This window comes from Lemur catta, chromosome 2, assembly GCF_020740605.2.
Source record: "Lemur catta isolate mLemCat1 chromosome 2, mLemCat1.pri, whole genome shotgun sequence".
NCBI lineage: Eukaryota > Metazoa > Chordata > Mammalia > Primates > Lemuridae > Lemur > Lemur catta.
In genome coordinates this window covers 72,307,672-72,331,768 of record NC_059129.1, presented here as the reverse complement: position 1 = coordinate 72,331,768, position 24,097 = coordinate 72,307,672, and the positions used below count along the sequence as shown (strand labels likewise).

General features: G+C 37.0%; 1 long non-coding RNA gene across 1 annotated transcript in view; it reads left to right on the top strand.

The window, feature by feature from the left end:
- Window positions 1-12,256: 12,256 nt before the first annotated feature.
- Window positions 12,257-24,097, top strand: part of LOC123632991 — a 28,632-nt gene continuing 16,791 nt past the window's right edge. The window contains exons 1-3 of the long non-coding RNA XR_006733523.1: window positions 12,257-12,345; window positions 16,900-16,992; window positions 17,168-17,245. This is a non-coding gene — a long non-coding RNA (uncharacterized LOC123632991). The remainder of the gene's footprint in view (window positions 12,346-16,899; window positions 16,993-17,167; window positions 17,246-24,097) is intronic.

The window sequence follows — 24,097 nt, the reverse complement described above, 5'->3', positions numbered from 1 at the left end:
GCTTTCTTGATCTCCACCACAACCACTGAGGAGGGGGGAGAAGCAAGGCAGTTTGTGGCTAGGTTGTGGGAGACTAAAAGGCTTTGCAAAGCCTCGGTGGGGTTCAGTAGTCACTTTTCCAGTCACAAGGGGGAACTGCTATTAGGACGGTGAGGACAAGCTCTCCAAATCTGGAGAGCTGTTCATGGGGGAGGGCCTAAACCCTTGAATGCTAAGGCCCTGGGCTGGGATCTTTCCATCCTTATCCAGTAGCATAGTTTTTCTGTGGGGAGGGGTAGGTACTCCCCCAAATGGCCACTCCTTGGGCTCCCTCACACCCTGTAAAATTGAGTCAGTAAATGCTGTAAAGGGAATGCAATTTGACCCTCCTCTCAGTAGGTGGCGCTTGCTGAAAGGAACAAGCTGCAATGTTGTTTTTTGGTCCCATGTCCAGCTTTAGTCCCTCAGAAGAAGCACTCAAATGCCCCAGGTGGTGGGTGGGGCCCTGTAACTTCAGGTGAGTCCTTATTCTCTGCCACAGCAGAGGTGGGTGGGGGAGTAAGGGTAGGTGGGGCTGGGCTGAGTGAGCTTGCCCTCAGGCTCTACAAAAGCGGGCAAGATAGCTGTTTTGGCGGGGACAAAAGTCTGCTCCCACCTTCTGGGCAGAGCCACCAGAGCTGAAGTGGTCCCACCCAACCAGAAAGTCTGCTTGTGGAGGCAGCTTCATCTGAGATTCACAAACTGGCCATCTGCAGTGGGCCTCACTGCTCTCTCCCCTCCTCTGCTCCACAGCCTCCTCTCAGAGTCTGCCAGTAGGCAGGAGCCCAAGCCAGCTGAGCTCCCCCACAGCTGTGCTGCTGGCCTGGAGGTTCCCCTCCCAGGATCCTGGCCTGAGCTGAGAGTGCGGCCCTCCCATGGGAGAAGGGGTGCCTCGAGAACATGCCACAGCTAGGACCCACACTGCACTCTCCCCCCAGATCTGCCCATGTGGCTCTCTCACCTGCCACCACCAAGAAGATCAATCCCTCACCATGCCAGGGAGAAGCATGCTGGTACCAAGTTGCCCATGGGGTGCCTGAGCAAGATTAATGCCCCTCTACCTCAGAGCATGCCATGCCCTTATGGTGCTGCCAGGCAAGCAGTACCAGGGAGGGCTGGTGAGCAGGGAGCTTACAGTCTGAGCACCCCTCAGGCTGCAGGACCCCAAGAGGAAAGGCCTGAACCCCACTCTCTATGGAAGCCTCAGTATGGTGGCTCAATTGTCTCTCACAGGAGCCATGCGTGGGGGAGGGGAAGGGGAGGAAAAGAGTCTGGGTGGAGGAAAATTACCACTCTGGTCATCTCGGACCCTCTCTCTGGGTGGCAGTCCATCTAGAATGTCCAGGCTCTGTAGTCACACAGATCACCCAGGACCCACTGGATCTCTGTGGCTCCTGCAGTCTGGAGCAGAGTTGGGAAATGTCTGTGTGGGAATGGGCAGGATGGAACCTGAGGCTCTGAAGCCCCCTGGGGAGGACAAAGGTGCGTGGTGGGTGGAGAAGCAATATGGCGCCTGTCATCCCAGCTCAGGTCTGTGGGGGCAAGAAGCACCCAGGGGGGCTGGGAGTCTGGTGCCCTGTGCACAAGCAGTTCCCAGCTCACTGGTGGCAGCAGCCTCTGGGCTTGTGTAGGCAGAAAGTCTCTCTAGCAGCTCAGAAACCCACCAACTGTCAGAAATGCGAGGAAGAGAGAAACAAACTGCTCCACCTACCCTTCTCACTGGTCTCCAAGCCTCTCAGGGGTTGATCTTTGCCAAAACCCTGCTCCATCTTGTTCTGCACCACAGCTTCTTCCCGTGGAGTCTCCCGAAGGCGCTGGCATCCTTCCTTCAGACCTGCATCTGATCTATGTCTCTCTGTTCATTTTTTCTCATTCATTTAAAATTTTTCCTCCTTACTGAGATGCTCTGGCAGCTGGTGTCTCTGGTCAGCCATCTTGCTGCTCTCTCCCTATGATTTATTTTTGAATTCTGCTATTGGTGGACAGATATTATGAAGAGCTTATGTCTTTTGGTACACGTATGTATACACACCAGTTGAGCACCCACCTAAGAGTTAACTGCCAGACCACGGAATATACATATCTTCTGCTTTAGTAGCTACTATCAAATAGTTTTCCAAAGTGGTTTTACCTATACCAGTTTACAGCCCATTATCAGAGAATGTGCATTTCAGTTCCTCCACATCCTAAGCAATAGTTGGCATTTTCCAGTTTTTTTAAATTTAGACATTCTCACAAGTATGTATCAGTTTGTCTTTGACTCACTTCTAAGTCAAAGTCCTTAAAGCTATCCTTTCCTCTGTGGCACAAAGTCTGCACACTGTAACACACTCCCTGGTGATGAAACAGAATAACCCCATGCTCCAACTACAGTGGGCCACCTGGAGGACAATCCCAGCACAGTGACACAGCCTAAAAAAATACAAATCTCACCCCCCAAAAGCCTGGAAAAGCCACATAGGTCTTCACTTAAAGTCTCTTGAGGAGAAGGTGGTGGGAGAGTTACGACACACATACACAGCAGGGTTTCCTAAGGACACTATAAGCACCGCAGCTCTCTAACACACCACTATCTCGTCAGGTGCCCTGCTTCCTCCTCTGGCTTCCATTCCCCGTTCTCCTCTCTTCCATGCTGGGGCTCCTCTCCTCTTTCTATCCTCCTTCCTTTCCTTTGTCCTTTATGTACAACTCTTCCCTCATTCCTCATCCTGGACAGTATTCCTCACAACCAACATGATGGTCTGGCCAAAAAAATGGTCCCTGCTCCCTAGAGATAGAAGGTAGAACAGAGCTGAAACATCATACCTGAACGCCTCCTGTTAGTGCTTGTGTGGTGGTGGTGGAGGGGGGAGGTTGAGATGTTAGTGTGTGTGCCGCACTCTTAGTTTTCACCTGTCTCCTATTCTGAGCTGGTAGCCAGTCCCTGGTAATCCCTTTCTGCAGGTATCTTGGCCAGGCAGAGAACAAAACAACCTGGACCCAAAGGCCTTTTTCACTCTTTTGTGAGATCCTAAATCCTCAAAGGAGATTTTTCTGGGAGTCCTGGAAGAGGACAGGAGAACAGTGCCTTTGAGAAGCAGCAATGCTGAGAGAAGAGATTCGTTGTTCATGCTGCAGGAAAAGGCCAGAGATCTGAAGGCTCTGCGGTTGGCAGCAACTTGCGCTGTGCTCTGCGGCAGTGCCAGAAGGTGGCCGGCCACAACTATTCTATATATGAAGACTTCGCGTCAACTGAAAAGCGCCCTCCTCTGAGCAGATGTAACCCAGCAAGCATGTGACGTGATGAGCAGATGGTGCCTTCATCCAGAGGAAAATGAATCAGCCTACACCAGGGCACAGGGGCTGGCAAGCACAGTGCATGATGGCTCTAAACCCCCTCACCCCCTCAATCTAGCCCTTTGTGCAGGACACAAAGTGTACCACTGTGCATGGTGTCCCTGAAAAAAATGTAGCAAGACCTCAGAGGAAAGCTGCAGGTGCCTCTGTGGTGCACTTAGGAAGGAGAGATTCTAGGTGTTGGCAGCCTCAGCAAAAAGCCCCATACCCCCACTTGCTACGGCACAGAGAGCCATGAAACCCTAAGGAACCATGGATCTTGAAATTTAACCATGGTATGTCTTTTGGGACCAAGATGACTCAGCAACTAGAGACCTTTTTCTTGATCCCACACCATGTGACTTCCTAAATATTGATATGATCCTGAGAATCAGCAAAGCCAAAACTGATTGAAACTGGGTTTCCTGGCCACCTGGTGTGGTGGGAGTCAGAGTCTGTTTAATTTGATTTTAAAGGCACTAAGAACCAGGATATTTCTTGTACAGTTGAGTTTATTTGCTACATCTGTCATACTTGAGATATAGTTCCTTTTAAAAAACAAATCATGTCTTGATTAGTGAAACTATAAAATGCAACCTGCAAAATGACAGTGAAATTACTCCTGTGTAGATCTAAGTAGATTTTGATTCAGTCCATGTGAACGTCAGAATACAATTTGAACTTTGAATGTGATCCTGTACAATTTTATTGACATGTTACCTAATGAGAAGTTATAATGCTCATTATATATTAATAAAACATGAGGAATTCAAGATTATAAGGGGTAAAAGTCTAACATTTCCAAGTATTCATGTGAGTACTAAGCAGATTACTTGTCAATATTTTCTCTTTGTTGCATTGCTTTTTTTTACCAGAATAGCAGAAATATCTGAAATGTTACTGCTATCATATTAACAGATACTCTGAATTATTTCTAAGGGTCTGCAACTGAAATGTTTACTTTTTGAACACACTGTATTCATTTGTTTTAATGACACTAAAGAATAGTGCTTTACAATATAACATGATTTTGAGACAGCCAAATTAATAATGATTGAAATTGAAAATGCACTTTATAAAGCATTGAGAGGAACATATATCACAGTCAGAAACATCCAAAAACAGCTAAGAAAAATTAAATTAATGTCATTCTTATTTAACCTAGAATAAGTATGATTCTCCAACAGCTTTTCCTTGTGAATAAAAGTCCAAATAATAAAACAAATATTTATTAAAAACATCTTATACCTTTTTCCTTGTAAACTTTTCATGGAAAGGACTAGACGAATTATTTTATCTTATTCATATCTTATTCAGATAATGAATAAAATCATAATATATAACCATGACAAGAATCTAATACCTCAATTATGCTAATTTTTGGGTGCTTTTCCTTGGAACAGTTCAAAGTACTTAAAAGTAGACTATTTTAAAAAAATTCTATTTTCTGGAATGGAAAAAGACAAATATGACTATTCCCAATGCATAAACAAGAAAACCAGAGCACAAAATTTTAATAGATTCCTCAGGACCACAGTTGAGCATTAAATTATTCATATACATATATACTTTTATGCCTTCCTGTTTTTCTTTTATTATAGGATATTTTTTCCTTATTCTCTGTACTTCAAAATGCTTTTTATAGTCTAAGACTAAACTGAAATGTCACCCCTTCCATCAAACCCTCCCTAATCTTTAGGTAGACTATGTTTATCATTTGCCAATTCCATTAGTTTTCATTATTAAATCACACCCCTTTGGATTTTGAAGAGTTTTCTTAAACTATGTCCAAATACAAGCCCAAACTGGATAGAAAATACATCAGAATTATTTGCTAGACTGTGTTAGGGAATTGTATCATGCATAACTTTTCAGTTTTCCTATATTTTCCAAATTTTCTATACAGGTCATATAATCTATGATTGGAAAAAGCAAAACAAATCTAAAAAAAAAAAACCAAGGAAAAAAAAGGAGAACATATCAAGTTTTATGAGCTATCACTTTAATTTAAAGCTAGGAAAAAGCAATGCAGTAAGACTAGGACAATAGAAGAGACTTCTGCGGGGGAATAAAGGACTTTGGACAGAGAAGGAACAAAAAAGTCTCCGAAGAAACATTTTACCTCCTTCACATATTATATCTAGATACTACACTGTCCCCTAAGCAATCCAGGCGATGTCACAAAGACCCTGGGAATACCTGTGTCCATTTTAAGAAAGTGTAAGACAATAATTCAAATAGATAGATGGCTACTGAGAAAACTAATCTATCTTCCTTAAATAAAATGGAAGGAATAACTTAGAGCCTTCTGGGGAGAAGTAAGACTCAGCGACAAGTCAATCTCCAATGGCTGGAGCCCAGCTAAAAGCTTCCTGCTTTCAAAAGCAAAATTGAATCTGAGGAAGGGTAAGAATGCCTGCTCATGAGTACTGCTGAGGGGAAAAGCCAAACTGCTAAACAAAGCAGCCCCAAAGCACAGGGGCTTAAATCTTATAAGCAATCCTGGGATAAGTGGTCCGGCCTGGCACTGTTCTGCTCAGTGTAGTAATGTAGGCACCCAGTGTCTTTCCATAGTTTCTTCACCATAGGGCAGGAATTAGAAAACTACAGGCCCAGGGACCAAATCTGGCCTGCCACCTGTTTTGTACATAACATTTTCTTGGAATGCAGCCATGCCCATTTGTTTATGTATCATCTTTGGCTGCTTTCACAGCACAAGGCAGAGACTTGAATGGTTGCGAAGTTGAAAATATTTACTCTTTGGCTCTTTGCAGAAGAAGTTTTCACACCCTCCTCTGAGGTATTGACCTTGATAAGCAGTAGAAGCTGGGTTGTGGCCATATTTAAATTCCAGCTTGTGAGAAAAAGGGCACACAGCCAATATTTCAAGGCCCGAGCCTAGGAGCTGCATGTATTGCTTCTCTCTCATTCCACTGCAATGATATAATCACAAATCTACATGTAGTTATAAGGAGTCTGGGAAATGAGTCTCTGGCTGAACAGCCATGAATCCAGCTACAACTTCATCACAGAAACCAAAGGAAGACAGTCAACGGCCTCCACTCCATGGTGTTTGTTTTGTCCATCTGTTTCAACTATCATTAAAAGTAGCATAAAGCCACATATGTGTCATGTCATAGGCAAATGGTCACATTTTTGTCCACACCAGAAATGTACCTTTGCTACAACTCAGACAATATACTTTCTAACATTGCTTGCCAGATAGAACACTGAAATATAATTTGGTGAGAGGAGGGGGCAAATATAACAGCAATAGTCAGTGTTAAGCCAGCACAAAGAAAGATTGTGTTTTATGGGAACATGCAACGTCATTAAGTAAGCTGGTCAAGAAGGTACACAGCTCCTCAAACAGCATCACGGGGTTAAAGTGTGGCCTAGTGAGTGTGCCACAAGAAACCCAGTTGGAAGCTAACACCTTCCAAAAGTGTCATCCAAAATTCTATTTTGTGAAAACATTCCTCACACACAAAAAAGGTTTGAGACTCCTTTACAAAGTAGTGACCACACACAAAATATGTTATAAGCCTGCAACTAGCCTCCATTTGAAAGGGGGGGAAAAGTGTATATAAAAAGATTTAATGAGTAGTCAAAATTTCCATAGGAGACTTTACAGTCCATTTGCTCTACTACCACATAAGATTAGAAGCAGAAAAAGCATCCAAGCTGATCTTTCTGTTAGGATGATTCCTGGCAGCAGGTTTTACTACCTTCTTCCATTCAATTTTAAATGTCTAGAGCAATGTGCTTTCCCCATCCTTCTCCTAGAGGCAATTCAAAGTCCTGTGGGAGATTTTTCGAACACCCATGGTATGAAAAGTAATAGAGCAAGGAATGAAGAGATAGTGGTTGTGGTCTTCACTCTTCCGCTTCTCAACTACATGAACAAACACGATTCATTTCATTATTCATTTAAATTGTGTATTTTCCCTACTAGATTCCAGGCCATTCTGCAGGAGAAACAAAAAAGTCAGAACTGAGCCCCAGCCCTCTGAAAGTTTGTAATCTAATACAGGAGTAACTGTAAGGGAAAGGAAAAATGCTTGGGTGGATGGAATGGCATCCGTTGTGAGTGATGGTGGATGAAAGACATGCAAACTGGTCTGGAAGGTGGGTGAGACCTGGCATGCAAAGAGGGAAAGGTAGAGGCAAGAAAGGAGACACTTCAAGGAATGACAGCTAGAACATGTGTCATTTACAGAGTGACAAAGGGAAATTAGTTAAGGAAAGATAAGATGGAACCAGACCTGGAAACTAATGAATCTGATGTTTATTTGCTAAGCAAAGTAACTGAAGGTTTCTAAAAAGGGGAATAATTTGATCAAGGAAAGGCTTTGAAAAGATTATTCACATGGTGATAGTCCCATGGTAAATGGAGTGGCGGTAGGGAGATTAGTTAGAAACTAGTTAGAAGAGCGAAGGTAACAAGGCATATGTGGGAGAGATTATCGATAAAGAACAAACACAGAAATTATTTTTCCTGTGTTGAACATGATCCAATTACTTTTATTTTAGAGATGCCACAATTTAAAAAAATGATGAAGCAGAAAATACAACACTTAAGATGACAGGTAGAAAAAATATATGAAATTGATATGACAGAAAAATAACTGGCTAGAAATGTATTACTGCTTAATTTGATGTTTATGAGGATTTTAAACTATTTTTTTAAGCTATGAAAGGTGGTGAAACAAACTTGGGAAGGATGTAGAAGAAGGTTCCTCTTATTAAGAGAATAGAAACATAGGGAGGGAATTCATGTCCTCCTTAGGTTTTTCACACTTATTCCATGCTAGATGGACCTTCTAGACTCTACCTTTTTTTTTTTTTGACTGGGAAGATAGTCTGTTTCTCGTTCTTTCTTTTTCACTTTATCAAATTATATTTTGCATACAGTAAAATGGACCTATTTTAAATGTACAGTTTGATGAGCTTTGACAATGTATACACCATGTAATCATCACCCTCCTCCCCGACAAATTCCTTCATAACTCTCAGGCAACCGTTGATCTTGACTTCTGTCACTATAGTTTTGCCTGTTTTTTAATCTTCCTATAAATGCAGTCTTACAGCAGATATTCTTTTGTTTCTGGCTTCTTTTTCCTCAGTGTGTTTTTGAAATTCATCAATGTTGCTATACATATAAGTAGTTTATTCTTTTTTATGGGTAAGTTGCACGAATATTCCACAAATTATTTATACATTCATCTGTAAATGGATATTTGGGTTGTTTTCAGTTTGGAGCGATTATGAATAACACTACTATGAACATTAGTGTACCAGTCTTGTTGTAGACAAAGCGTTCATTTCTCTTGGACATAGGTTTTTATATACTTCCATGTGACCTAAGGCTAAATCATATAGAAATATGTGTTTACTTTTATAAGAAACTGACCACTTATTTTCCAAAGTAGTTATAATATTTTATATTCCCAAATGCAGTGTTATGCGCATTCTGGTTGCTCCACATTCTTTCCAACATTTGAGTTTGTCAGTCTTTTTTTTTATTTTAGCCATTCTAGCAGGTTTATAGTAATATCTTATTAAGTTTTAATTTGCAGTTCCCTGATGATAAATGAAATGTTCATGTCCTTATTTTCATGTCCTTATAGGCTATTGTATATATATTTTGCAAAGTGTCTGTTCAAACCTTTACTCACATTTTAAAATTGTCATCTGAATTATTTTTGAGTTGTGAGAGTTCTTTACATATTTTGGATGTAAGTCCTATGTCATACATAGATAGATCGGTAGCTAGATATAGCACAAATATTTTCTTCCATTTTTGGCTTGCTTTTTTATTTTATTACTGAGTGATACCTTTGGGAGAGTAGTGGTTATAATGGGAAGGATTTTGCAACTTAATTAAAAATTGTTTTTAATTTTAATAAAGTTCAATTCATTAATTTTTATGTTTATGGTTATGTTTTATTTACAAAATCTTTGCCTATCCCCATATTTTGAAAAACTTCTATGTTTCTTCTAGAAATTTTATAAGTTCAGTTTTTACTCTAGGTCTATGATCCACTTTGATCCACTATTTTTGTATATAGGATAAGTAGGGGTCAAGACTCATTTTTTTTTTTCCTATTTGAAGATCCAGGTATTCCAGCACTAGCTGTTGAAAATAATATTCTTTCCTAATTGAATTACCTTTGCACCTCTGTCAAAAACCAACTGACTCTATAAGTACTGGTCTATTTCTGAAGTCTTTCCTCCAGTCTGCTGATCTATTTGTCCACCCTTACACCAACATCACCTGGTCTCAATTATATAGCTTTGAAGTAAGGCTTGAAATCAGGAAATGGAAGTCCTCCAAATTTATTTTTCTTTTTAAGAATTATTTTGGCAATTCTAGTTCCTTTACATTTCCATATATCCTATTAGAATCAGCTTGCCAATTTCTCCAAAGAAGTCCTCTGGTACTTTGATTGAGTTTGCATTGAATCTATAGATCAATTTGGGGAGAATTGATTTCTTAACAATATGAGTTTTCTAGTTCAAGGTATCTTTGCTTTTTATTTGTCTTTTTAAATTTATCTTAACAATCTTTTATAGTTTTCAATGTACAGATCTGGCATATATTTTTTTAAATTTATCCCTAAGTACTTCAGACAGACTGTCTTAGGAATTGACTATTGTAGAAAGTAATCTCACCCATTATTTGTCAGTTTTACTAGTTTAATTCCTAGAATAACAATTCCTTCAAATTGGTGGTAGTGGATGAGGGATTATTACAGGGGAGGCGAGCTTCCGAGTTGGAAACATTTCCAATTTAGAAGAGAATTTCCTGAAATACTAGAAAAATATATCTCCAGATGAAACTTCACTCAACCCCAACTTGCAAGCGTGTCAATACAAACACATACAAGGGAGACTGTATAAGTGAACAAGTCTTCCTGGTATCAACTATGAAGGTACTCACCAAGATAATTAGGTCTTTAAAGTTGAATGCAGCTCTTTTATGGATTACTCAGTCTACAAATCTACATATAGTTACCACTTAAAAATTATTCGATTTATTGCATTAATGGGCATTATGAAAATGTTTTCATAAGGCTGGATATTTCTTTTAGCCTAATTCCCATACTTTAGTTTGAATCAGCAATAGCATTTGTGCAATTACAGTACACTTGTAGGAGACCTAAAGATTAAGAGTAGAGAAAAATGTTTTATCAGCAAAGTTTTTTCTAGATGGACAAAATTCATTTAAAAACACTTTTGGGAAATCTAACTAACTGATCTTTTTGCTTTCCACACAAAAATATTGCTGATAAAGAGGAAACTAACTTTCTGAAAAATTAAATATCATATTATTTCTCTCACCAAATCCCCTGATGGGTATTTTATAGATTTTCCTTAATTTGAATAGATTGCTCAAGGTTCCTGAAATAATTATAAATATAACAATAACATATTAACTTATATAATGTTTCTTTTATTTATAGTCTCAATTTTTTCTCATACCAATCAAATTAGAAAAAGAAGAATTAGGTGTTATCTAATCAGGAAACAAATTCTAAACAAAAATCAAAGAGCAATCTAAAATATTATATAGAGACCTGGCTTTATGTTTCTTTTCTTTCTTCCTTTTCTTTACTCCTCCCTCTTCTCTTTTTGATCTTGCACTTAAGAGAACACTCAGAAGCCGCAAATATTTAAGAAATGCTAACAATAATAATAGTTATATTATCTACTCTGTGTCAAGAATAAACATTGCAATTCTATAACCTTTCGCCCCTGCAAAGTGTTATTGTTCCCACTTTACAACAAAGAAACTAAAGCTTATAGAGTGTTAGTTACTTTCCCAAAGTCAGTTACTTTGGTCACATGGCCAAATCAAGAAAATAAGATTGAAATTGCAGAGCCAAATCTCTCCGCATCATACAGATGCCTCTTAACATTGCTCATAGCCCTACAGGAGCTTGGAGTCTAAATGATGTGTCTCCTATGGGTAGGAACTTCAAGACTGAAGGCTATTGGCTCCACCATGGACACGATTAGGTTTAAGCCCAAATATTCAGAGGAGACCAATTGAACTTTACCAGAGGGAGCAGCCTAGTCGAGCCACTCCACAGTTGCCACTAGAGGGCATCCACATGGATCTTTTCGCTTGTTCTCTGCTGCCACAAATATTCAATGAAACCTCCTCAATGAACCTCAGAAGCTGTCTTGGGCAAGAAAAGAGAGCGTATAAAATCCAAATAACTAGTAATTTACTGAAAGAAATAGTCATTCCAAAGAGGCTGTTATAACGTCCCTGATTCAAATTTTGAATAATCTGGATGTTTAAACCAAAAGGAGAAATATAAACATGAAGTGATAGTAGTTCTCATTGGTAAGTCTAGGATGTCCCCAACAAACAGTGGGGCATGGACGGGGGTCGTGAAGAAGACTGAATAAGCTATTAAGAAATAGGTGCCACATTTCTTCACATATTGGAGATTGGTGCAAATGGTTTTGTGACCTCACTACAGTTTTATAATTTGAATTTATTACTATAAGCTAAAAGAGGACAAACAGAATGAGAAATCACCCTTTTCACAAAGTCAGGTTAAGCTCAAGTGTTTTCTAAGTCTTTATTAAAACACTCACGCTGAGGAAGGTTAAAGGAATTTGAGTGATCATTTACTTCCATCCTCGAAAACTTCCCTAGGGTTTCCATTTAAGGAAAGCTTAAAATAAGTGAGTTTTTAGTTTCAATTTAGTTGTCAACATGCAGAAAAAAAAGAAAGGCTCAAATCAAAGAAACAATACAATCTGAAAATTAAACATTATGGGGAAAAGCCATACCTTAAAGTGTAGCCTTTGTTGTCAATCAGAATTTCTGTCTAAATTGTAAAAACAGAGGGAAAAAAAATCTACTTTGCTATGAACTGCCGGGCAATTGTCTTTATTCTGCCAAATGCTCCAGATGGTTCTCTTATAGAAAGACTTCCGTCTCATGTTCACACTTGTTCCATGCATCTAACTCTCAGCCAGGCCCTGAAACAGGTATTTTGCTGATCTACTGAATAGGATTTTAAAAGTATTTCATTTTCTTTTTCTTTTTTCTTTTTAACGAGCATTATTATTAAGATATAAGGTATATATTGAATGTTCCAGAAGGTCTATGTAGCCCCTTCTTATTTCTTTTTTTTTTTTTTAATTTCAGGATATTATGGAGGTACAAATATTTTGGTTACATTTTATGTCTTTGCCTCACCCAAGAAAGGATTAGTTTCATTTTATTTAAAATTTCAAGCCAAGCAGAAAAAATGGGACCATGTGCTTCCCTTCTCTCTTTTTTTAAACTTTTTTTAAAAATTTATTTTTAATTATTATGGGTACATAATAGTTGTATGCATTTAAAGGGTACAAGTGGGTTTTTTCCTGTTTTTTTGTTATTTCAGAGTATTATGCAGGTACAAATCTTTTGGTTACATGGATTGCTTTTGTACTGCTTGTGTCAAAGATATAAGTGTGTCCATTACCCAAACAGTGTGCATTGTACCTGTTAGGTATGATTTCATCCATCCCCTCTTCCCCACTCCCACCTGCATGATTTCTTTTTTTTTTTTTTTTTTGAGGCAGAGTCTCACTGTGTTGCCCTGGCTAGAGTGAGTGCCGTGGCGTCAGCCTAGCTCACAGCAACCTCAAACTCCTGGGCTTAAGCGATCCTACTGCCTCAGCCTCCCAAGTAGCTGGGACTACAGGCATGAGCCACCATGCCCGGCTAATTTTTTCTATATATATTTTTAGTTGGCCAGATAATTTCTTTCTATTTTTAGTAGAGACGGGGTCTCGCTCAGGCTGGTCTCGAACTCCTGACCTCGAGCGATCCACCCGCCTCGGCCTCCCAGAGGGCTAGGATTACAGGCGTGAGCCACCACGCCCGGCCCCACCTGCATGATTTCTGTTGAGTTTTACTTCCATCTGTGCATGAGTGCTGACCTGTTAGTTCCAATTTAATAGTGAGTATCTGTGGTGTTTTTCCATTATTGTGATAGATACTTTACTTAGAGGGATAGTCTCCAGTTCCATCCAGATTGTTGCAAAGGGTATCAATTAATTTTTAATAGCTGACTAGTACTCCATGGTGTACATATGCCACATTTTATTAATCCACTCACATAGTGATGGGCATTTAGGTTGTTTCCACATCTTTGCAATTGTGAATTGTGCTGCTATAAACATTCGAGTTCAAGTGTTTTTTTGAAAAAATGACTTTTTTTTCCTTTGGGTAAATACTCAGTAGTGGGATTGCTGGATCTAATGGTAGGTCTACTTTTAGTTCTTTGAGGAATCCCCATACTATTTTTTATAGAGGTTGCACTAGTTTGCAGTCCCACCACCAGTGTATAAGTGTTCCTTTCTCTCCCCATCCATGCCAGCATCTCCTTTGGGTAAATACTCAGTAGTGGGATTGCTGGATCTAATGGTAGGTCTACTTTTAGTTCTTTGAGGAATCCCCATACTATTTTTTATAGAGGTTGCACTAGTTTGCAGTCCCACCACCAGTGTATAAGTGTTCCTTTCTCTCCCCATCCATGCCAGCATCTATTATATTGGGACTTTTTGATAAAAGCCATTCTCACTGGGGTTAGGTGATATCTCAGTGTGGTTTTGATTTGTATTTCTCTGATGATTAGTGATGTTGAGCATTTTTTCATGTTTCTTGGCCATTATATATCTTCTTTCGTAAAGCTTGTACTCGTGTCTTTTTCCCACTTTTTAATGGGATTGTTTGATTTTTTTCTTGCTGATTTGCTTGAGTTCATTGTAGAATTTGGAATGAGGTGAGGGGGAAAAGCCCTATATAAACAAAAGAAAGTGAAAAAATAAGAAGCATCAGTTGCTCCAGATGAGAAGGAATCAGCAAAAGAACTCCGAAAAAGAATCAGAGTGAAATGTCAACCCCAAAAGGGAACACCAGCTCTCTAGCAATGGAAACCAACCAAAACCAGAATATTGAAATGATGGGTAAAGTATCCCAAGTATGGATTATAAGTAAGCCCAATGAAATACAAGAGAAAATGGAAAACCAACACAAAGGAACCACACAAAAAAATTCAGGAAATAAATGAAAAATTCACTAAAGAAATGGAATTGGCTGGGCGCGGTGACTCACGCCTGTAATCCTAGCACTCTGGGAGGCCGAGGCGGGTGGATCACTCGAGGTCGGGAGTTCGAGACCAGCCTGAGCAAGAGCGAGACCCCATCTCTACTAAAAATAGAAACAAATTATCTGGTCAACTAAAAATATATATAGAAAAAAAAAAATAGCTGGGCATGGTGGTGCATGCCTGTAGTCCCAGCTACTCGGGAGGCTGAGGCAGTAGGATCGCTTAAGCCCAGGAGTGTGAGGTTGCTGTGAGCTAGGCTACCGCCACGGCACTCACTCTAGCCAGGGCAACAAAGTGACACTCTGTCTCAAAAAAAAAAAAAAAAAGAAAGAAAGAAATGGAATTATTAAAAAAAATCAAAAAGAACTTCTGGAAATGAAAAATTCACTTGAGGAAATACAAAACGCAGTGGCAAGTCTTAAGAATAGACTAGACTAGGCAAAAGAAAGAATCTCAGAGCTTGAGAACAACACTTTCTCTTTTTTTAACTTTGAAATTTGAAGCCACTGTTAAATCAGTTTAAAACCAATTAATGACACTTGTTGGTAATTGATCCTAGAAACCAGGAAGAACTATGATCTAGGTTTGTAAAACAAAACATTAAATACTTATGAAATGTTTCAATATAATCTCTGTACCATCATACAAACAAGTTATTTTGAAAGCTATTTGTCTTGAGGAAGACATCTTAGTTCAAAAATGGATCATAAATAGCTGTCTATACACTTACACATCTTGTTTCAAGATATTACTGCTGAACTTTTTTAAAATTCCATAACTTTATTGAGTATTTATTATGGACCCTATGTTAGGCACCTAGGATACAAAGATACACTGTGGCATTTTGTGAAACCTGGGTTCAACCTGGCCACAGAGGGAAGAGTTAGGAGTCTTGTGCAATAAAGGTCTATGGAGGCAGTAGAGGTAATGATGGGGTAGTGGAGGGGATTGGAGACAAATTCAAGGAGTGACATCAACACAATTTGTTATGCAATTCTATGTGTCAATGGATAAAAAGTCAGGAAGAGCTTCCTTGTGTCCAGTTTGGGGATAAGGCAATCCCACTCAAAAAGATTACAAATGTCAGAGTTAGAGCAGTACATCAGCCCCCACTTTATCCCAGGGATAAAATCTGTAAGATCTACCATATACAGTAAGGTACAATGTCAGAGATGATCACATTCAAAGACCATTTTCAGAGCTCTGGCGGTTTGTTTTCCAAATGGAAATGTCTGAACCTGCCTCAGAACCTACTACACACAAGCACTGGCCAGGTGGCAAATACACTAAATGGCGAGAAAGGCTCTTTCATGAAGACTCTGGTCTTAGATGAATAGTGCGGCATAGGACAGTCACCGTCTGGGTTGATGCTCTTGAATCCATTCTAATTATTAAAGGGTGTCCACTGAGTTTAAATGAGCCACACATAGTAAACCCACTACACAGAGAGACACATGGCTTGGGTTCCACCTCAAACCCTTCCATCTGCAGCTTTTGGAGGGAGAAAAGTCACACTATTACCTCTCCACCCCTCAGCTTCATTCTGTAAAATTAGGATGCACACTCACTGCCAACTAAAAAGTCTATAATTTCCCTTCCCATTTCTGGACATTGAATCAGACAAATTGAGAGGGAACTGGTTGAAATGAATGCTAGATTTTTGTTTTTCAAAGAAAATGAGTGTTCAATTTCTATTCAAGTCAATGAGAATTTATTTTATATCTTGAGTATAGTACATGTGTGGCATCCTGAGGGGCTAATGGGCTGAACAAGACAATGACTCAAGACTTCCAGTGACCCCATTTTAATGTCACAGTACGAAGATACCTACCATTTAGAATTTTGAAAGATGAGTATTTCTTTAGCACAATATTATTTATCGTTCTAGTTCTGACTATAAGAAAACAATGGCAATTAGGCCACCATGTTCATAGAATTAATTACATACACATTTTTAAATAATGTGAACTTTCAAGTGGCCTCCCAATAAGATATGAAGTAAATGGCTATTTGGAGAGTTAGATATTGAAATTTTCTGCTTTTAGTAAGAATCAAACTGATAATGTGCTAAAATAAACTAAAATCAACTCCTTATTCTGATTGACAGGCTTCACCTCTGCCTCATACTCCAGCTCTTTTCTTGGCAGAGAAGGAACCATTTCAAAAATTATTAAGGAAGTAATAAGGGCTGTTTTGTACATTCATTACATTCACAGTGAGGGAAATTTTCTGTCTTGTCAATATCAGTATATCTAATATAAAATCATCAATTCTATACCTACTGGCTTTTTTTTTTAGTAAAAACTGCATTAAAATTATAACTTACAATGTTTGTTTCGATCTATAAACTTGGTTAACATAGATTAGATTAGATTGATTTCCACTGAGATAAATGCTACACAATACCTGTTGTGATTAGCTCCTTAGTTTTTTCTATTAATAGAACACTGGCAGTTGCTATGAACAAGTGTCTGGAATATGTTCCTGGCATTTCACCTACACTCTCTCTAATCCTTCCAAGAAACCCACAGAGTAGGTATTACTACCAATGACAGACCAGAGACCCTGAGAATTTACACAACTTGCCCAAGGCCACACAGCCGATTATAATTGACCATGTTGCCATTTGTACCCAAGTCCATCTGGCTTCAAAACCTGCTCTTTCCCCATTAAACAAAGTGTCTCTTCGCCCTTACTTTTTCCCTCTTCAGGGCTTTGTCTTGAACTTTTCTTCCTCACAACAGTTAAATCATCCATTTAAAGATGTCAAACAATCTCAGTGTTCTAAGGTAAGTTGTCAGACTTCATTTGGTTCACCTTGTCTACCACTTCTCCTCTGTTTATTCCTTCTTCTTCTAGCCTCTCCCTTTTCTAAAGCTGAGAGTAAATTAAACTAGCTATTTCAATCACAACAAAAATATCTTATATATCATTTGAGAAGAAAATGTTTGTATATTACTTGGTAGTGTTGAATATGCAATAAAGTTATAAAACTAGAAGAATGCTAACTATTGTAGCAAAATTAACAAATCCAGTCTTCCTGAGTAAAGTCAAATCCATACTGACTCTCTAATCTGTCTTTTTAGTATCCTATTTTAAAATGCTCTTCCAATTAATCCTACATATTCATAGGGATAATCCCAAGGGCAGGATAATCCTTACATGTTTCCTGTATTCATCTGACAACTTAGTCATCATCACCAAAGCCTACAATCCATCATCCATAAGAAGCCAAACTGCCTGTCATCACTTTTATCCAGGCTGGGATTTCCTTCCATCCTTGAAATACCAGCTTGCCTGCTTTGCATCCACCTGAGACTTAAAATAAGGAAAATGTTATAAATCTTTTCTCCAAAATCTCTTCTATATTAAAATTTACAGTCTTGCAGAAATGCAGGCTCAGTCCTGCATTTTCACTATCCTGCCAATCTCCATTTTCTTAAGATTTTACACTGCCCTCAGACAGTCAATCTGTGGGGAAAAGAAAATCCTTCTATTTTCTATTACCAGAATGTGTCCATTCTTCCTTTATGCATGATGTGACTTCACTCTTACCACAATTTTTCCTTAGTTCTTTCATCCTCTTTTCCTGACTATATATTACAGAATGCAGCCAAGTTCAAATGTCAACACTTTTCCTCATTTTTGTCCACGTTTGTCCTGTGATTCTTAGAGCAACCTCTTCACTTTCATCTCACAACTGAATTTTTCTTAATAAAAAATTTGACTTCTTAAAAACATTAGCCTGCTTAGGTGAAAAAAATCTATCATCTCCATTAGCTATTTGTATTCATTCATATGTATGAAGTATACTTTTAAAACTTTGCATTACAAAAAAATAAGAGAGAACAATAAACATGCAAGTATTTACACATGTAATGTGCTCTGTAAAATATAATAAAAATAACTTCATATGTAAATATGATTTCATTTTTCACAATAAAATATTTACTTTTTAGGATGAAGAGGAAATGACGATAATTTCCTATGTTATTCATAAAAATATATTTAATCAGAGGAAAACAGCAAGTCACTTTTTCTAGCTCTTTAAAAATATTTTAATGGTGCAAAATCATCATAATATCTTCTAGCACAATGTAAAATGTTACCTAAGATGAAGTGGCTTTTATTAGTTTTACAAGATGTATATTCAGCAATAGTTATTAAAAATAATTACTGTAAAGGAACTCTAACTCTATTATTTTAGAAACAATATTTTAAAATACAGCAGTAAGCAACAGAAACTATTGCTCTTTATACATTTTTGGCAAAACATTGCCATACAGTTACAGAATTATAAAATAAGTATTTTATAGTACCATACAGATCCAGAAACTGGTTACAACTTCTACCACATACACATGGTATTGGTACTAACAAACATGCACAGCATTCTGTAATTCATACCGCAATTGAATACAGAACACAGAGAAGGCCCAGTGGCCAGCAGAGAATCAGAGCTTATGTGATAAGTAAAACACACATCTTTGTAACAATCATACCCATTTTCCTGAAATATTTAAAATACAAAGGGCACAATAGTTTTCAAATTGAAATAGTGACTAGACCCAGTCTTCCATCTATCTTCTTGGGTAATACTAAAGAATAGATATGTTACTTAGGAACCAAATAAAAGCGTCTTTTTTTTAAAAAAAAAGGGGGGGGGCGCTGAGGGGAAATGCATGTCAAAGGACCTAAGATTTTGCTTTCATTCATTTCTCTCAATCATAATGCCTCACATTTGATATGCTGTCAACTCCCAACAGTGTGGGAGACAGTTACTTCATTTATAAACCACCTATCACTGAATCCCTCTCTTATCTGCAGCCAGTCCCTCAATTTAACTTCTTGTTAGTAAAGCCACCAACTGGTGGTACACACAGGCAAAGGAATTAAACTTGGTGTCTCAACACTTGATTACTTCCAACAGTCTACTGGAAGATTTCCAATGTGGAGTAGGTAGGACTCATGGTTCAAATGAGAGTATTAATGAGATCTATTTCCAAACCAACATCTGATCTCCTTGGCATGAATATAGAGCTGATTTTTAAGGAACATTCTCACCATAAAACTTTTCAAGATCATTCTTCATCTGCTTCGAATAATTCTGGCACTTGCACAAACTTATCATTGGTTATGTCATTACTTCTGTAGTGAGTTTCTTGTTACTGTTTCTAGTCTTTTGTTTCATTTGTGTTTTCATTTTATTCACATGCAACTAAATCTGTTAGCACTGAAAAAAATGTGCATTTGACCAATGAATTCAGAACATAAACGTTTCTAAGGACCAAAGCTTATATACCTCATCTCCCTGGCTAATGTAAACGGTCATACAAACTCCTTTATAATTTAAAAACTGAAAATATGACAAATAAACTTCATAGCTTAAATATTTTTCCATAAGGTGACCTGAGTTAGAAAAAAAAATACCACTTTTAGCATAACAAGTGAGCATTACTGCTTTTTCTCTGAATCATTTTAAAAAAGAGTTTATAAATATAAACTATATATATCTCTCTCTGTGTGAATGAACAACCTAAATTTTTTTTTGGCTAGAGAACGGGGGCAAGGAGAGAAGTTGATATTTCAATGTTTCCCAAGATAGTTATAAAGATACAACTGTAATTTATTATACATAGCAGGTGCCCAACTGTTCACAATTTTCTAAACTACAAAATGGTGGCAAATGAATAATAACAGATGTTTGGTGAGAATTGATACTAATCAAATTTGTGAATGGAGTCCAAGGTGGCCCATCTTCCCCAGAAGTCAGAGGTCTCAGGGCCCAACACCCTCATTAACCAAAGGAGGTTCTGAGGACCCATCATGCCAATGCAGGGAATGGACTCTAGTGTTGGCTCTACTTCTCCAAGCCATCCACAGTGACTCTTAGTCACCTCTCCTTCTTTCAATTCTACTTCCAGCCAGAGTTTGGGCCATAACACACAACACTTAATTGTATTCTCCACATAAAAACTTTAATTCAAGAAAACAAACATATTAGTAAGTTATTTCCCACCAAAGAAATTGAAATAATAAATGTCACAACAGAATAGGGGAAAAAGAAGATGACAAACAATACTCTCTCTAACTAGGAAAAAAGCAAGAACAGTGCTTTTTAAATGTTTCTCATAAGACTATGGCATAAAAGTTTTTAAAATTAATTTCAGATTCCTCTAACCTTCTACTGGAATTTATCTTTTACTAATTTCTCTAATATGATTCCATTTTCTATATCTATCTGCATCTAAGAACCAAAAGTAAAACACAGATAAATATTACTTATAGTAACTAAGCAATGTTTAAAATGAAAATTAGGCATGTCGCTAAACTAAGAAAAAGCATAAACAAATGTAACAAACAACATAATCTTTCTTACTCTTAATGCTTTTTGGCAAATATAACACATTGTTGAATACTGTGCTGAGTACACTTCTTTTATGAACTGATGCTATTGTCTCAAAACAGTAATTTCTCCAAAATGATAAAGCACCAAAGTAAATTTCATTAAAAGAACTGACGTTCACAGTTTGGAAAAGTTCCTTATGACAAGATTTTACATTGAAGTAAAAATGTAAACTTCTGAATGAAAACCATTTGCACTCGTTAAGGCACATCTGGACACCTCCAGGCATTCATATTTATAACTATATTATTATTAATTTCAGTAACAAGGGATTTCTAAAAACACAGTCTGACCCTGAACACAATCTGCTGGGTGGGTTGGATAACTAGAACGTGGGAGAAGCAAGGTAGTACTCACTACCACCCTAGAGATTACCCAGACAAATCTGTTCCTGTAATAAACAGTACGGAATTCATAGTCGAAAGAAGTCAATAGATGTATACTCCTCATTTTCTAGACCCCACATTGACTCAGGCCATCTTTCTCTACAACCGCACCTACATTTGAAATGACTCTAGCATGTCTAACACCAGCCTACCTTATATTTAACACACAAATCCCAAAAGAAAAAGGGGAATTTTCTGAGTGGGAAACTAAGTGGAAATCTTACAGGGGATCCCCTACAACAGGGGATCTCCACTCAACCCAAATAGACATTAAAGACCTGTAGATGCAATTACAGTCAAGCAAGATCAAGAAGATCCTTCCTTTTTTAGGTTAGAAAATAAAGCTTTTTGAAGAGCCTCAATTACAGTTTAAAAAGTGCTTGATTTATTCACTCGGGGGATTAAAACTTAGTCATAACTCTACTATAAACTTGGAAATTTAACATTACAACAATTAAGCAAATATTCTCTATTAGTTTAACCAATTTTTGACCACTTGATGTTGAAGTTTATTTACTACAATTATTTTTCAAAGACTAACTCAAATGTAACATTGTACTGTTTTTCCTTTTTCACCACATCATACTTTCACTTGGATTAATATCTCAAAGCTAGAAGCAGGGTAGGTAATTTTACATGACAAAATATGAAACATAATGACTATGACAGGCATTATGGCATTTTCATATGTTTATATTTTTAATACTTTGCAAAAAATCTTAGAATTTCCCTAGTAACTCCTGAGTTGTAGATTTTATTTTGAAGCTGGAAACAAGTAGTTTCTAAACCTATATTCAAAATAAAACTATACAACATAATTTTTGAACCGACAACTAGACTTGATTTAGAGAAAGCAAACATATTTTCACTTCTATCATGATTCTTTTGAATTTCTTATGAGACTGAGCATGAAAATGTATAATGGTACAATATTCTTAATGTTATAAACTTTTTCTCTACTGTACAGAAATACATCTCATAATTATATATCACTTTATAGGATTTCAAAATATTTTCACATATATTATCTTCTTTGATATAGAAAAAGCACAAAATATTAGAAATATACTAGACTAATCAAGCGATATAACATCTATTTGCCATGAAATGCAAGTTTGTTTTTTTTTATCAATAGCCAATATTTAGTATCTTTGCCCTCCATGATACAATAATAAGGACTATATATTCGCAAAGATTCAATAACGTTTCTAGCTATTTGGTCATGCTTCACTGCATTTTTTAGAACAGCTTCTCGGTTAATTTCTGCAAGCATATGTTAGTTTTTAAAAATACAAAACATAGGAGTCAAACCCAGGGAAATGTTTCATATATAAGACATACATAAATACATATCTATAGATGTTATTTTAAAAAACTATTAAATGTACAAAGTATTCTTAATAGAAAAAAAAATTCTAAACACTCAATTTTTATCTGCAAAAGGAATAACAATCTGCTTGTTCTCCACTGAATGATTCTCTTGTAAGTTATTTACAGATTAAATTTAGGAAACATACTGTTAACATGTGAATATGCATTTTAAAAACACCATAGTGGAAAAAGGCCACTATTTAAGATGGAAGCCAGGCAATTTTCCCCTTGAGACTAAATATTTTCAAATTAAATAGTATAATATAATCAAAGCCCCTAATTAAGAATAATATTCTAACAGTTAAATTGTTAAATGAAATATGAAATGTTTTTACTTCTAAGGACTCCAATATATTACAATTTCTAAGTAATTCAGATTCACTTATTTTAGTATCTGGTAACTATTTATTAACATTTTAATTTTATAATGTTTAATATTATGCATTTAGAAAGTGGTCAGAACACCTTACTAGGTATGCAAAATTGGTAAAATATTTTGAATTAAATTAATTGTATTCCTACAACTCAGCCTAATTTGACAATCTACTCTCATTCACCCAGTAAAACTGTTTATTGAGGTCTATGGAGACATTGCTAAAACTAGCACCACATAAGAGGGTCCACGTATTTTTTGCATGTAAAATAGAAATTGAAATGTAAAATCAGATTATTTCCTAAAATCCTAATACTCCCTTCATGGAACAGTACAAAGCAAAAATTGGCATACTATGGGAACTAGAAATGAGAAAATGTTCTATACAATACTTATTGGAATATGATATACAACATGAGTGCTACTAAGATTCATATAAAAATTAGGGTTACACAACTGAGATGTTTCACATAAACTTCAAAGCAATAAAATCATATTTCTAAAGGCATACTACTGGTGTGATAATTTTCTAGAAATCCACTGCTGCAAATGTAGATCAAAACAGGCAACAAAAGGTGATACGTGATATGAAGCAGGATATATTAAAAATTCTCTGGGGGTATTACAGTGAATAGAACTTCTCTTAAAAGCCTAAGAGAGTCAAAAAAGTCAATTCCTTTCTAAATGAAATAAGTGAAAATGTTTTATCTGTTCATTGCTTTAACTATAATTTGTAGTTATGTTTTGAAGTTCTCATCATAATATTTCTGATTATTTTCTGACTTATATATAATTAATAATAATACAGGAAATAAAAGTATTTGTTCTTAACCGTGTTATATTAAGTGCTTACTAAAACTGAATATATGTAATTACAAATTTTTTCTCAGTTTCAAAGTTTGACCACTTGTTGATGCATCAAACTATGTATATTTTTAAAAACAAAACTGTGGACTAAGCAACACTACTCATTTCATAATCCACGTAACACTGAGATATTCATGGTTTTAGGGACTACTGCCTTGTTGACAGTGCAAGAGGCATGCCTTTTAAAAATGAATAATGTCCATTCTTATTTTTTAATTCTTCAGTCATTTGCATTCAA